Source organism: Nerophis lumbriciformis, linkage group LG31 (genome assembly GCF_033978685.3).
Source record: "Nerophis lumbriciformis linkage group LG31, RoL_Nlum_v2.1, whole genome shotgun sequence".
Classification (NCBI taxonomy): Eukaryota; Metazoa; Chordata; class Actinopteri; order Syngnathiformes; family Syngnathidae; genus Nerophis; species Nerophis lumbriciformis.
Window position 1 is genome coordinate 29,807,501 of NC_084578.2, and position 13,064 is coordinate 29,820,564.

The window sequence follows — 13,064 nt, forward strand, 5'->3', positions numbered from 1 at the left end:
CATACTATTCCCTTGCAATATGTCCACCTTTTTTCATCCTCTTTCTGCTGGCCAACATGTCATCGTTCTCATCCATGGAGACTTCTTCTGGCTATTCATTCTGGGCAAAGATAACTGACAGCAAAATGAAGGCAGAGAATGTGAAAAAGTGCACATAATATGAAAACCACAGAAAAAAATGTTCAGATTCCAAATAAGGAAAAAAGATTACCTTCACTGAGTTCCCAGAGCCTGTCACTAAATGGTAAATACTTGTATAGCGCTTTTCTACCTTCAAGGTACTCAAAGCGCTTTGACAGTATTTCCACATTCACCCATTCACGCACACATTCACACACTGATGGTGGGAGCTGCCATGCAAGGCGCTAACCAGCAGCCATCAGGAGCAAGGGGTGAAGTGTCTTGCCCAAGGACACAACGGACGTGACTAGGATGGTAGAAGGTGGGGATTGAACCCCAGTAACCAGCAACCCTCCGATTGCTGGCACGGCCACTCTACCAACTTCGGCACGCCGTAAAGAAATGTGTTGGGAAAAAAACCAGCAGGAAAAATGCATGTATCATAAAATAACTTGTTACAGTAAAACCAGGTCTGATGTTCATTTACATTTTTTCTGACGTTTTTATGTTTGTCATGTTACTTTTAATTGTTTATCTCAATTTGTATATCAGGGCGGTCTTTTTTTGTTTTTGATTTTGTCAACAATGTCAGGTGGCTTAAAGCGCTTACTGAAAAATAAAATTCAGGTGTTAGTCAAAATTCTATGGTTTCTAATATCCTAACACATTAGTACCGTATTTTTCGGATTATAAGTCGCTCCACAGTATACGTCGCACCGGCCGAAAATGCATAATAAAGAAGGAAAAAACATATATACGTCGCACTTGAGTATAAGTCGCATTTTTGGGGGAAATTTATTTGATAAAATCCAACACCAAGAATAGACATTTGAAAGGCAATTTGTCATGTCTGTGTCAATCAAGTTTTTGTTTGGCCATGTGCTGTTTGTTTTTTGGACGCTTTTGAGTTCCTGGTTGTTCACTCCCTTGTTTTGTTTCCATGGTTACCCATTAGTTTCACCTGTTCCACGTTTGGACTCACACACCTGTCACCAATCATGTCACTGTTATTTAATCCTGTCTTTTTCTGTCGGTCGGCCTGGCGACATTATCTGCTGTTACCCTTGTCACTCATGCATTGATTCCATGCCATTGTTCCATGATCATTTCCATACTTGTTCCAAGTAAGTTTTTGTTTATTCATGTCACGTTTAGCAGTTCTTTTGTTTCATGTTCTTAGTCTACGTTAAGTGTAAGTTTTTGTTTCATAGTCAAGTTTGTACCTCCGCCTTGTGCGCACCTTTAGTTTGTTCTTTTTTTATAGTAAAAAGAAATATGTCCTTACCTTCACGCCATGTCCGCTCCAACTTTTATTGCATCTCGGGAAAACAACCACGCCATAGTCCACGTCCTGACACAATTTAAAATAAATAAAGAATAGTGAACAACAGGCTGAATAAGTGTACGTTATATGAGGCATAAATAACCAACTGGTATGTTAACGTAACATATTATGGTAAGAGTCATTCAAATAACTATAACATATAGAACATGCTATACGTTTACCAAAAAATCTGTCACTCCTGATCGCTAAATCCGATGAAATCTTATTCCTCGTTGTCGCTCCTGGTATGCGGCGCTAGCGTCCTTTCTTTCTGCTGCTCGATCGCCGTTTTCTGCTGCATATTTCATTACGTCCAGCTTGCAATCTGCAGTATATGATTTCCTTTTCGGTGCCATTTTTGTTCAGCCCTTCTCAGTTTTTATAAGTTACCGCCAATGTTCAAATGATCAATTTTAATAGCTACGGCAGTAGCATATAGCATATAGCAGTTAGCATCCCATGACCCACAATGCACTTCTGCCATGATCCTCCCCCGCCGAATTCTTATTGGTTGACGTGTGTGTGACGATTGCTGACATTTGCTTCGTCTCTTCCGTGAATTAGATAAATAATACTATTTGATATTTTACGGTAATGTGTTAATAACTTCACACATAAGTCGCTCCGGAGTATATGTCGCACCCACGGCCAAACTATGAAAAAAACTGCGATTTATAATCCGAAAAATACGGTACCTAAACTGGCTCTATGACCGGGCTTGTAACTCAAAACACTCGTACAACAAATCAGCGTCGCCCATTGAAATGAATTAAAATCGAATTGAATTGGTGCTTGCAACCCCCCAAAACAGCACCATTTTGACTGTGTTGTGATTTACAACCAAGTCAGCTGTGGTACGTGCGTATGAGTTGTTGTATGAAGCAGAGTTACAAGGCCATCTACTCTACGGACTTTGACAGACAACTCTATTATGGGTTTGTAAGACGGTGCATATGCCTGAAACAAATGCCAAATCTTTCTGTGACCATCTGTAATGAACACTGAATCCTGAATTGTACTACATTTGATCTTTCAGTCTGACTATGCAGCTTTTGCTGACAAGCTACTGGAGATGTCAAGGCATAGCCACACACCCAGCTACAACAGACAGAGACTCTACAAAATGATCAAAGTGTAAGTTTTCAAACCCCTTTGATTGTTTCACTCAACTCCGTAGCATTGCTATTGATCAACTGACCAGCTCTTTTCAACATCAAAACTTTGACACTGATGCACTTCTATTTGTTTCTATTATTGCACACTTATGAGACAGTTATTGTTTGCAGCATACTTCTCACATCAGGGTTCTCAAGAGTGGAGCCCAGTGGCCAGATTCAGCCAACAGCTTATTTTTTTATGTTGGCCCTCGGAATAGTTTGAAAATAAAATAACTATTGCTAAATTGCTAAGTTTGGACACCATGTCTTACACAATCCCCTTACTGCTGTCATGTTGATGGACAGTTTTTTCATTGTTATCAGAATGAGCCCACGCTAGTCAAAGTACAGTGGTACCGCATATTACCGGCATTTTGAGTTATTAACGTCCTCCCCACCACCACTTGCTATTGCAATGAGAATGAACCCCATAAGATCTGCCCCATAACATCTGGTCTTACTTGTAAGATTTATAGATAAGATCTATATCAGTGACGTGCGGTGAGGTTCATGGCTGGTGAGGCACTGACTTCATCACAGTCAGATTTACAAACATATGAACCCTAAAGAGTATCTTATTCACCATTTGATTGGCAGCAGTTAACGGATTATGTTTAAAAGCTCATACCAGCATTCTTCCCTGCTTGGCACTCAGCATCAAGGGTTGGAATTGGGGGTTAAATCACCAACAATTATTCCCGGGCGCGGCGCCGCTGCTGCCCACTGCTCCCCTCACATCCCAGGGGGTGAGCAAGGAGATGGGTCAAATGCAGAGGACAAATTTCACCACACCTAGTGTGTGTGTGACAATCATTGGTACTTTAACTTAACTTTAACTTTACACATACAAACTGTAGCACACAAAAAAGCACATTTAATAAAATAAACGTTATTATGGTCTTACCTTTACTTATAAGTGCAGGAACAGTGGTGTTCGTGTTGGAGGAGTTGTGAATGAATGATATATGAAATCCGTGCTGCAGTCTGCAGGTGTACCTAATGTTGTGTCCCTGCAGTCGTTCACGGCTCCTCCGGCGCAAGCAATGTTGTTTTTGCACTTTTTGGCTTCTTGTTAAGTGACTTTTTTTGGGTGGATTCGGTCTTGCATGTGGAGGGTTTGGGTGTGGGCTTTGCTTGGTGTGGTGCTCCCGTCGGGGGGTGCAGTCTGCGGCGGAGGTGCAATAACCGGCACCAGGAGGCGGGATTACGCGAGCCTCACACAGTGCGTCTTCGCAGCAGTTTTATGATTGCTCAGCACAAGAAATACGTTACACACATATAGTTGTTGACAAAATACACTGTACATTATATTCCTCAGCTAACTAAACTATGGAAATGTATAATATAATTCATATAGCAATACGGTCTCACTGCACAGCAGGCCAGCAGTTAGCCGAATCCGCAATCCATGTTGAGGCACAATTGAGTGACGTGCCTCAACTGGCTGCTGATCACCGCACCGTCTCTTCTCAGTATTTGAACGGCAAATGTGAAAATTCAGCGATTTTGAATAAAAATAATCTAAAACTGGTGAAGTTAAATGGAAAATAACTTTATAGTATAATCACTGGATACATATAACAATTTAATTAATTTTTTTCTTTTTACATTTTTTTTCTTTCCAGTGACCGCACGTCACTGATCTATATATACTATCATCATAATACAGTCATCACACAAGATAATCATCAGGGTGTATACATTGAATTATTTACATTATTTACAATTCGGGGTGTGGAGTGGGGGGGGGGGGGGGGGGGGTTAGGTTTGGTTGTCATCATCAGTCATCAACAATTGAGATATACTATATTTAGCTAAAAACATCAAAATTAATTGTATTCTTTTGACTCCTTATTACATCCAGCATTATACATTAAAATAAACATATTTGAACTAATTAATTTAAATTATAATAATTCCTTTAAAATGACCATATTTAATTATTAAAATAATTGCTTGTTTATCAACAACTTAAGCATTTTATTCATTTCATTTTTAAGCTCTCAGAAGCCAAGTTATGTTATATTCCTTAAGATTTATTTATGCAAGTTTGAAGTATCAATTATCTAAAGTAAACACAGTTTTGTTTGCATACTTTCAGGATGTAGGTATATATCCATCCATCCATTTTCTACCGCTTATTCCCTTCATGGTCGCGGGGGGCGCTGGAGCCTATCTCAGCTACAATCGGGCGGAAGGCGGGGTACACCCTGGACAAGTATATATATATGAAATACTTGACTTGGTGAATTCCATCCATCCATTTTCTACCGCTTATTCCCTTTGAGGTCGCGGGGGGCGCTGGAGCCTATCTCAGCTACAATCGGGCGGGAGGCGGGGTACACCCCGGACAAGTATATATATATATATATATATATATATATATATATATATATATATATATATATATATATATATGAAATACTTGACTTGGTGAATTCTAGCTGTAAATATACTCCTCCCCTCTTAACCACACCCCCAACCCCCACCTCCCAAAATCGGAGGTCTCAAGGTTGGCAAGTATGCGGCATTTAGTGGTCAATTGTACAAAATATGTACTGTACTGTGCAATCTACTTATAAAAGTCTCAATCAATGAATCAAAATTAGAAAATAAACATTAAAAAAAAGTTTACCGCAGAATAAGACATGGATGTTGATGGATGTGTTTAATACGTCTACCTATCCATACATTTGAGGTAAAACTTTTTTTTTGACATTAGACTGAAAACAATGACAAGGGTATAAACACTAAAGTCAAAATAAATAAAGAGCACAAAAGACTGTAAAAAAAAAAAATTGCTATGGGGTGGGGACGAAGAAAACCCACATATATGGACCAATCCCGTTCGTTATTTAATAACGATAACCCATCCATCCATCCATCCATTGGCGTTGCTAGGCCTATTTTAGGGGGGCTCAAGCCCGTTGTTATATATCTAATATAGACGATGCAAGGCATTAGTGAGGTTATAAAGCTTTTGCCTGTTAAAGAAAGGAGACTGATCCAATGCAGCACAGACATTCGCGTGCCACGCTGTCACGACCCAGAAGCACACCAGTGCGCAATCATATGGGAGCCGCGCTGAGCGCACCTCCAAGCGCGTCTCGCTGCCGGCGACGGCTGGGTATATGGGCCCGACGCTCCAGCGCCATCCATTTTCAGGGCTAGTTGATTCGGCAGGTGGGTTGTTACACACTCCTTAGCGGGTTCCAACTTCCATGGCCACCGTCCTAGCTGCTGTCTATATCAACCAGGGTGAGCCCCACCCCTTTTGTGAGCGCACTGCGCGCGGAGTGACCCCTGTTACGCGCCCCCGGCAACAGGGGTGGCGGGCAGGTAAGCTGCGCGGGCGGAGCGCGCGGAGTGACCCCTGTTACGAGCCCCCGGCCACGGGGGTGGCGGGCAGGTAAGCTGCTTACCTGCTGCGCGTGACGCCGGCCGCGGCGGACGAGGCGGGGTGTCGGTGCGGTGGGCGCGGTGGTGACCCTGGACGTGCGTCGGGCCCTTCTCGCGGATCGCCTCAGCTACGGCTCCCGGTGGGGCCCTCTCGGGGGAAGGGGCCTCGGTCCCTGACCCCGGCGAGGCGTCCCTTCTCCGCTCCGTAAAAGTGTCCATCTCTTTTTTTTTTTCTTCTTCTGTTGTGGCATATGCAGCAGGTGCCTGCTCGTTTTTCGTATGTGGGTAACAACATTTAACTATGTATATATATTTCCCAATTGGTTTAACTGCCACCCGCCAGAATCTATTTAAAATCTAATTTTTTTTTGTTTCAACCACCCGACCCGACCCGACCCGCGGATAAAATCTAATTTTTTTAAATTTCATCCGCCCGATCCGCGGATAATCCGCGGACTCCGCGGTTGTGCCCGCAAACCGCGCATCTCTAATATATATATATATATATATATATATATATATATATATATATATATATATATATATATGTATATATATATATATATGTGTATATGTATATATATATATATATATATATATATATATATATATATATATATATATATATATATATATATATATATATATATATATATATATATATATATACATATATATTTTACGTAACATCACCAGAATGATTGACAATTAGGAGGACCAATAGTCAACATGATCCACAACATCCTCTATCCATCCATCCATTTTCTACCGCTTATTCCCTTTGGGGTCGCGGGGGGAGCTGGAGCCTATCTCGTATACCTTTAAGTCTTTCATATATATATATATATATATATATATATATATATATATATATATATATATATATATATATATATATATATATATATATATATACTGTATGTATGAAAGACTTATATATATATATATATATATATTAAGAAAAACCCAGACACCATCTTTGTAGTCATTTTTCTCCTGCGTGGACTTCCGTCTTCCTTTACAATGAGTGAAGCTGCACGAAACCTTGTGTATGCAATTGTAAATAATTAAATTTTTAAGTTTTGTGTTTCTTGTAGAATCCATATAAAGTAATATACTATTGCCTATTGTTAAAATAAAAAAAAAAAAACATAATTAAATATATTTGTGTTATTGTATTGTTACATTAATAGCTGTTGTATTGTTATAGGATGGCTTGTTAAACATTTCATAGGATTTTCAGAGGGAGGAAAAACCAAGACATTTAATATAAAATGTAAAATGAATAAATTCATAAAAAGAAAAAAAATGGTTAAAAGCCATCGTCCCGGAGAGCATTTAATTTTGTCCCGTGCATTGTTTTTACCGACCCCGAGACGACGGGACTACGTTAATCTCAAGCCCTGGAAGTTACATTTTATTGTTTGCATTATTTGTTTCAGCATTGAAATTTGAAGATGGTCCCTCAGCTCTTTGACAGCTTTGGCTCTTTTTCAGATCAGCAGACGGACTCTAAGTCTTTCTTATTTACAGTATATATAAACGTTTCTCATTTCTATTCAGACTTCCATATATATTTAATTTCCTTAACGACTTGCCATAATATATATTTATATAAATATATTATATACAAGCCAAATTATCCCGATCCAGATATTACTTTAATTCAAGTAATTAAGTAATATTTCCAGGGCTTGAATTTACAACCATTTTAGTCACATATGTGCCCAAAATGTAATCTGTGCAATTATTGTATTGTGAGCGCAAGTCGTGGCATTAGCCTCTATATTGTGAAGGAATAACATAGAGGCTAATGCCATGACTTTCATTGTGTTTCAGTGTATCTTGAAGGATCATGCAAGTAATTGTTTCTTGTTGATGCTGTAAACAAAATGTCACTGTGCAAACCCATGTTTGTTGTTGTACTGAACACAGATTGAAAATAAACCGACTGAAATAATAATAATAACAATGAATAATATCTAAGTCTTTGTTAGCCGTTTGTGAAGTTTTGTGCTCGTGCGCTACGTTCGCTCACATCCTGTGCATCTCCTGGGGGCTAAGCCCCCCCTGTCCTTAAAAGCTAGTGACGCCCCTGCATCCATCCATCTCTACCGCTTTTTCCCTTTAGTATTTTTATATACTAACAAGAAGTTGTAACATACAAACATAGGAAAAATTAAAATAAACATAAAACATGTGCGAGGGATAACACTAGAGTAAAATAAAAGCAGATAAAGGTATCAGGCTATACATTGAAATTTTCTTTGATAGTGTGATCGTTTAAAAAAAATTGAAAGTGAAAGGATCTCTCACGTTTTGTTTTCCCTTTGTCATATTATTGAGTCATACCTTTTTTAAATTAAGAAAAAAAACAAAAAAAATATTTGGTTTGCCTGATAATATTTACCGAGAATACATAACAATTTGATTGCATTACCCAACTCTTGATGAGTGATTATAAAAGTGCTGTCTTAATGTTTTCCTAAAAGCACCTATTTTGACTTCACAAACAATAATTAGTTATAGTTACTACTTACTTACCCCCTAATAAATGTAATTATTTAGCAGGGAAATACTTATTGTCTTGTTTCTGTAAACGACCTTCTAGTGTTGCGTCGTTGGTTAGAATTCGGATGTCAGTGAATGCACCACATGTACCCCTGTTCCTGTGACTGTGTGTGTAACTCTACCTCCCTCTGCTGGTCAAATTTGGCACATGCGCCGCCTCAACATTCTGACCAACGGTAAAAAATTCATAATTAGAATATACGATTGGGAGCTGGCTTATTTACACCAAAAAGATGGAGCTTCCGGCTAGTGTGGCTGTGTTGTGTAACTCACTTTTTGTCATCTTAGGAGCAGCGCTGGACAATGGTGCTTTTGGCTCATTGACTAACGCTGCTCAATTTAAGAGTCAATCAACAAGGATGTGTGCACGCATGGTCGACCCCAGGGTGCATTAGCATACGTCAGTCCTTCTCAAATAGTGAGGCAGGCCCCCCTGTGACCCTGGAGAACATGCTTTAGCAGTATCATGCTTCACATTTCACTTTGAAAAGCTGCGCATGACAAAACATGCTCGTTGAAGTCATTAATCCTGACTTCCTCATTTTATTGAAAAGCATCAATTGTTTAATGCAGTTTTGTTTTGTGGGTTAAAGTGTTTTATATACTGTGCTCTTAAATTAATCTTCAGAATCAGAATCAGAAGTACTTTATTAATCCCTGAAGTGAAATTAAGATTTACAGCACAATGCCATTCAAGAGCTGACAAACATTACAGGGAGACAGAACAGGATCGCTGATGGGTCTGCCAACTTCCAGCACCCATTACAACAAAGGTGGGCCCCTGGAGAGGGGGTCCAGACTGAGCCCTGTCTCTTCATCCGCATCTCCTCTAGTCTCTCTAAACTGACTCTGGTGTGGCAGAGACCCAGCAGCTGGTCTCCATGACCTACTCAGTGGCCTAGTAGTTAGAGTGTCCGTCCTGAGATCGGTAGGTTGTGAGTTCAAACCCCAGCCGAGTCATACCAAAGACTATAAAAATGGGACCCATTACCTCCCTGCTTGGCACTCAGCATCAAGGGTTGGAATTGGGGGTTAAATCACCAAAAATGATTCCCGGGCGTGGCACCGCTGCTGCCCACTGCTCCCCTCACCTCCCAGGGGGTGATCAAAGGGGATGGGTCAAATGCAGAGGACGTTAAAGGCAGTGCCTTTAAGGCACGCCCCCAAGACGGTCCGGGTGGACTACGAGATATAATGACTGATGAACACCTTCGTTCGATAATGAAGGTTGCCTCAGCTCAAAGCCTGAGCCCCGACATTAATGAACTAGCATCCAAGAAAAGATGGCAGGTATCTGGCTTGGGCACATCAGATTAGATCAGTGTGTTGCAAACTGAGCAGTTTAAAGTCCTGAATGGTTGGTTTATTCATTGTTATTTTATTTTCAAATATATTAGCCTGTGGAAAAAGTTAATGTTGATATTTACCTCAGAAGGCTGCAAATAGAAAAAAGGCATTAAATTTTTATTTGATATGCCATTGATATTTTTTTATCATTATTATTATTATTTGAAACTCGATTTTGTATGTCACTATAAAGTTATATAAGCCTTGCTTGTTCAATATTCAATGCAAAACTTGTTTGGGTCCCTATTAAAAGGTTAATTTGTTCAACCTTGGCCCGCGGCTTTGTTCAGTTTTAAATTTTGGCCCACTCTGTATTTGAGTTTGACACCCCTGCTCTAAATTGTCTATGACTGGTCCTCAAAATCCTGCGGGGGAGACAGCCCGATGTTATCCAAATCACAAGTGTCCACAGTTCTGCCCGCATCCTCCAATCATTTGTGGCAGCTTTGGGCGACTTTGAAGACTGCCAGCAACTTCCAATTTGTCGACAAACCAGAGCAACGCTTACTCCAATCAGCAGATGTCCTGTTGTCATAATTCCGAATAGGTGGATATCTTCACATCCTCGACAGAAAAGGGTCGCCAGGCACGCGGCACTCCTTCTTCTCCCAAGAGTCCGTCGTGTGTCCAGCAACAACCGCTCCGTCACGACAAGCAGGTTCCCCCAAACCCAAGATCTTGTCAATTTCATTGACAAGTTAAATAGTTCCAATGTTTAGATCTGGAGAGCAGTGCAAAAAGAGACAACAAGAAAGTTAAGACAAAGAAGCAAGCAGGAGAGGAAAGGGGAGCGTCCACCCTCGATGAGTGCCGGAGAGAAAGGTGTGTGTGAGACTATCAGTGGTACTTTAATTTTAATCTAAAAAGCAGGGACAGGCAAAACGTTTCTTTTTTTAATCTTTCAAATTGTATTCATTAAATATCAGATCAATGTGCAGGACATTACAAAATAAATATGTATTTAAATAGGAAACATTTTCAGTAATGTTATATTTCTTTGGGACACAAATGGCCCATATAATTGTTGTTGGCCTGTGTTTTATTTAGAATATGAAAATGATCCAACACACAATCACAAGGATCTCAAAAATGTCAAGTAAAAAAAAAAGGGCCTTTATTTACTTTGGCAAATCCGCAGCATTGTAAGTTTGAGACTGCAGAGCAAAGGTCAGACACCGACTGGGGATCAAAGAGCAGTTGCAGATGACGTCACACGCGGAAAGAGGTGCGTTCACGGACACAGTGGCTCATGGTGACTTGGTGACAGTAGCAAACACGAAACAAGGAAGTGGAGGATACGTCGCTGGATTGAAGGCACCCACACAAAAACAAGACATTTTGGAAGTAGCACATATTCATTATCCAGGTATGTAGTGTTCATTCTCCAAGTATGGAATGTTCATTCTCTGAGTATGTGACAAACTGAGCAGCCGCGACGTGTAGCTAGCAGTAATGGAGCAGCAGCATCGGCACTTTTAGCTTACATTAGCATCATCTTCTCATAATCATCATAGAAATGTGACTTATTGCCGATCCATTTTGGGTGCGTCGACACATAATGTACACAACTTCTGTGCGTTTTGAATCGCGCTTACCCTTTAATGCAGTTTTTTCAACCGGTGTGCCGTGGGAGATGATGTAATTGCACCTAATTGGGTTACAAATATTTTTTTACAAACCCGTAATTATAATACGCGCAATTAATGTGCCTTTGTTGAGTGTCTGTGCTGTCTAGAGCTTGGCAAAGTAACCATGTAATACTCTTCCATATCAGTAGGTGGCAGCAGGTAGCTCATTGCTTTGTCGTGATCACAATATGCAGACGACAGCAGGAGGCAGCGTGCAGGTCAAAAGGCGAGTTTCTAATGCTTAAACCAACAATAAACAGAAGGCGAGTGCCGCTAAGAAAAGGCATTGAAGCTTAGGGATGGCTATGCAGAATGAAACTAAAACTGAACTGGCTGCAAAGTAAACAAAAACAGAATGCTGGACGACAGCAAAGACTTACAGCGTGTGGAGCAGAGACGGAGTCCACAAAGTACATCCGGACATGACATGACAATCAACAATGTCCACACAAAGAAGGATAGCAACAACTTAAATATTCTTGATTTTAAAGTCGCACGGTCTATTTTTAGGCGCATTTGCGATGAAATTTGTTGCACCGTACAGCACTGGATCGCCACTACTGCTGGATGCAATTGTAATACATAGTTTTCACGCCCGACTGATTTCCCATGATGCTCCGCGCGATCCGCCATTTTGAAAGGCAAGCGCACCGGTACAACATCAGCAAATTCATATATACGAACCCGTTCACAAACGTATGCATAATGGCCGAGAAACCAGCAAAAAAGAAGTATAAAGAAGGCTTGGACAACCAGACGTTGGAAAGATACAACCAGAAGACACAATGCATAGGCGTTGACCCGTACGAAGTGCCGAAACAAAGTTTCACGTATGACCACAAATGCCTCCCGGCCATAACGTACATAGACATTTTGAACTACCTCGTCAATTACACCAGTGCCTATACAATGGAGGAATTGAGGGCATTCAAGTCTCTGGAGGCGTACAACCAGTTTATTAACGGATGGGTCAGCGACGTTAAAAACATGACTGCAAACGAGAAAGTGCTTGTAGTGGGCAGGGTATGTATATATAACGTACATTAAAACCATGTGTTTAGCGAGGACACGTCGGACTCCTTAGGATAAGGGGAGTCTGCCCAAGCCTGTCCTCTCCCATCCACTTATATTTATTTATATATGTGATAAATTTGTTAATTTATTCAATTTGGGCGCTATATATCCTGAGGGGGGGGCTTTCGCTTTCGTGGTCCATCCCATAAAGGGCTTCGAGAATAGCAAATTGACAAAAAAATAAACAATACATCGTTCTAAAATGTTTAATAAACAGATTGAGACGTAATCCTACCTGTTACAAAGTGATCAGAACATATTTTGGAATGTTGAGATGGCTCCTCTTTCCTGTTGATGCTTGCCAACCACAAGCGTCGTCTCTCCTCGCTGATTTTCCTTGTCTGTTCTCCTTCGTTGTGTCTAATTTTAGGAATACTGAAAAATCCTCGCTGCACTGATCCATCCCGTCGATTTGTACATCCATTCACCCAACAGGAAATAACC

At 40.4% G+C, this 13,064-nt stretch overlaps 1 protein-coding gene across 4 annotated transcripts in view; it reads left to right on the top strand.

Annotated features, from left to right (window-relative positions):
* The first annotated feature begins 1,166 nt into the window (after positions 1-1,166).
* slc37a1 (solute carrier family 37 member 1) overlaps positions 1,167-13,064 on the top strand; it is a 120,848-nt gene continuing 108,950 nt past the window's right edge. For 2 of the 4 annotated variants that reach the window (XR_009811380.1, XM_061926281.1), the window contains exon 1: positions 11,147-11,284. The gene's annotated coding sequence lies outside the window, so the exon portion shown is untranslated. Of the gene's footprint in view, positions 1,245-2,480; positions 2,579-11,146; positions 11,285-13,064 lie in introns of those variants that run through there. The other 2 variants (XM_061926282.1, XM_061926283.2) reach the window with 2 other exon arrangements.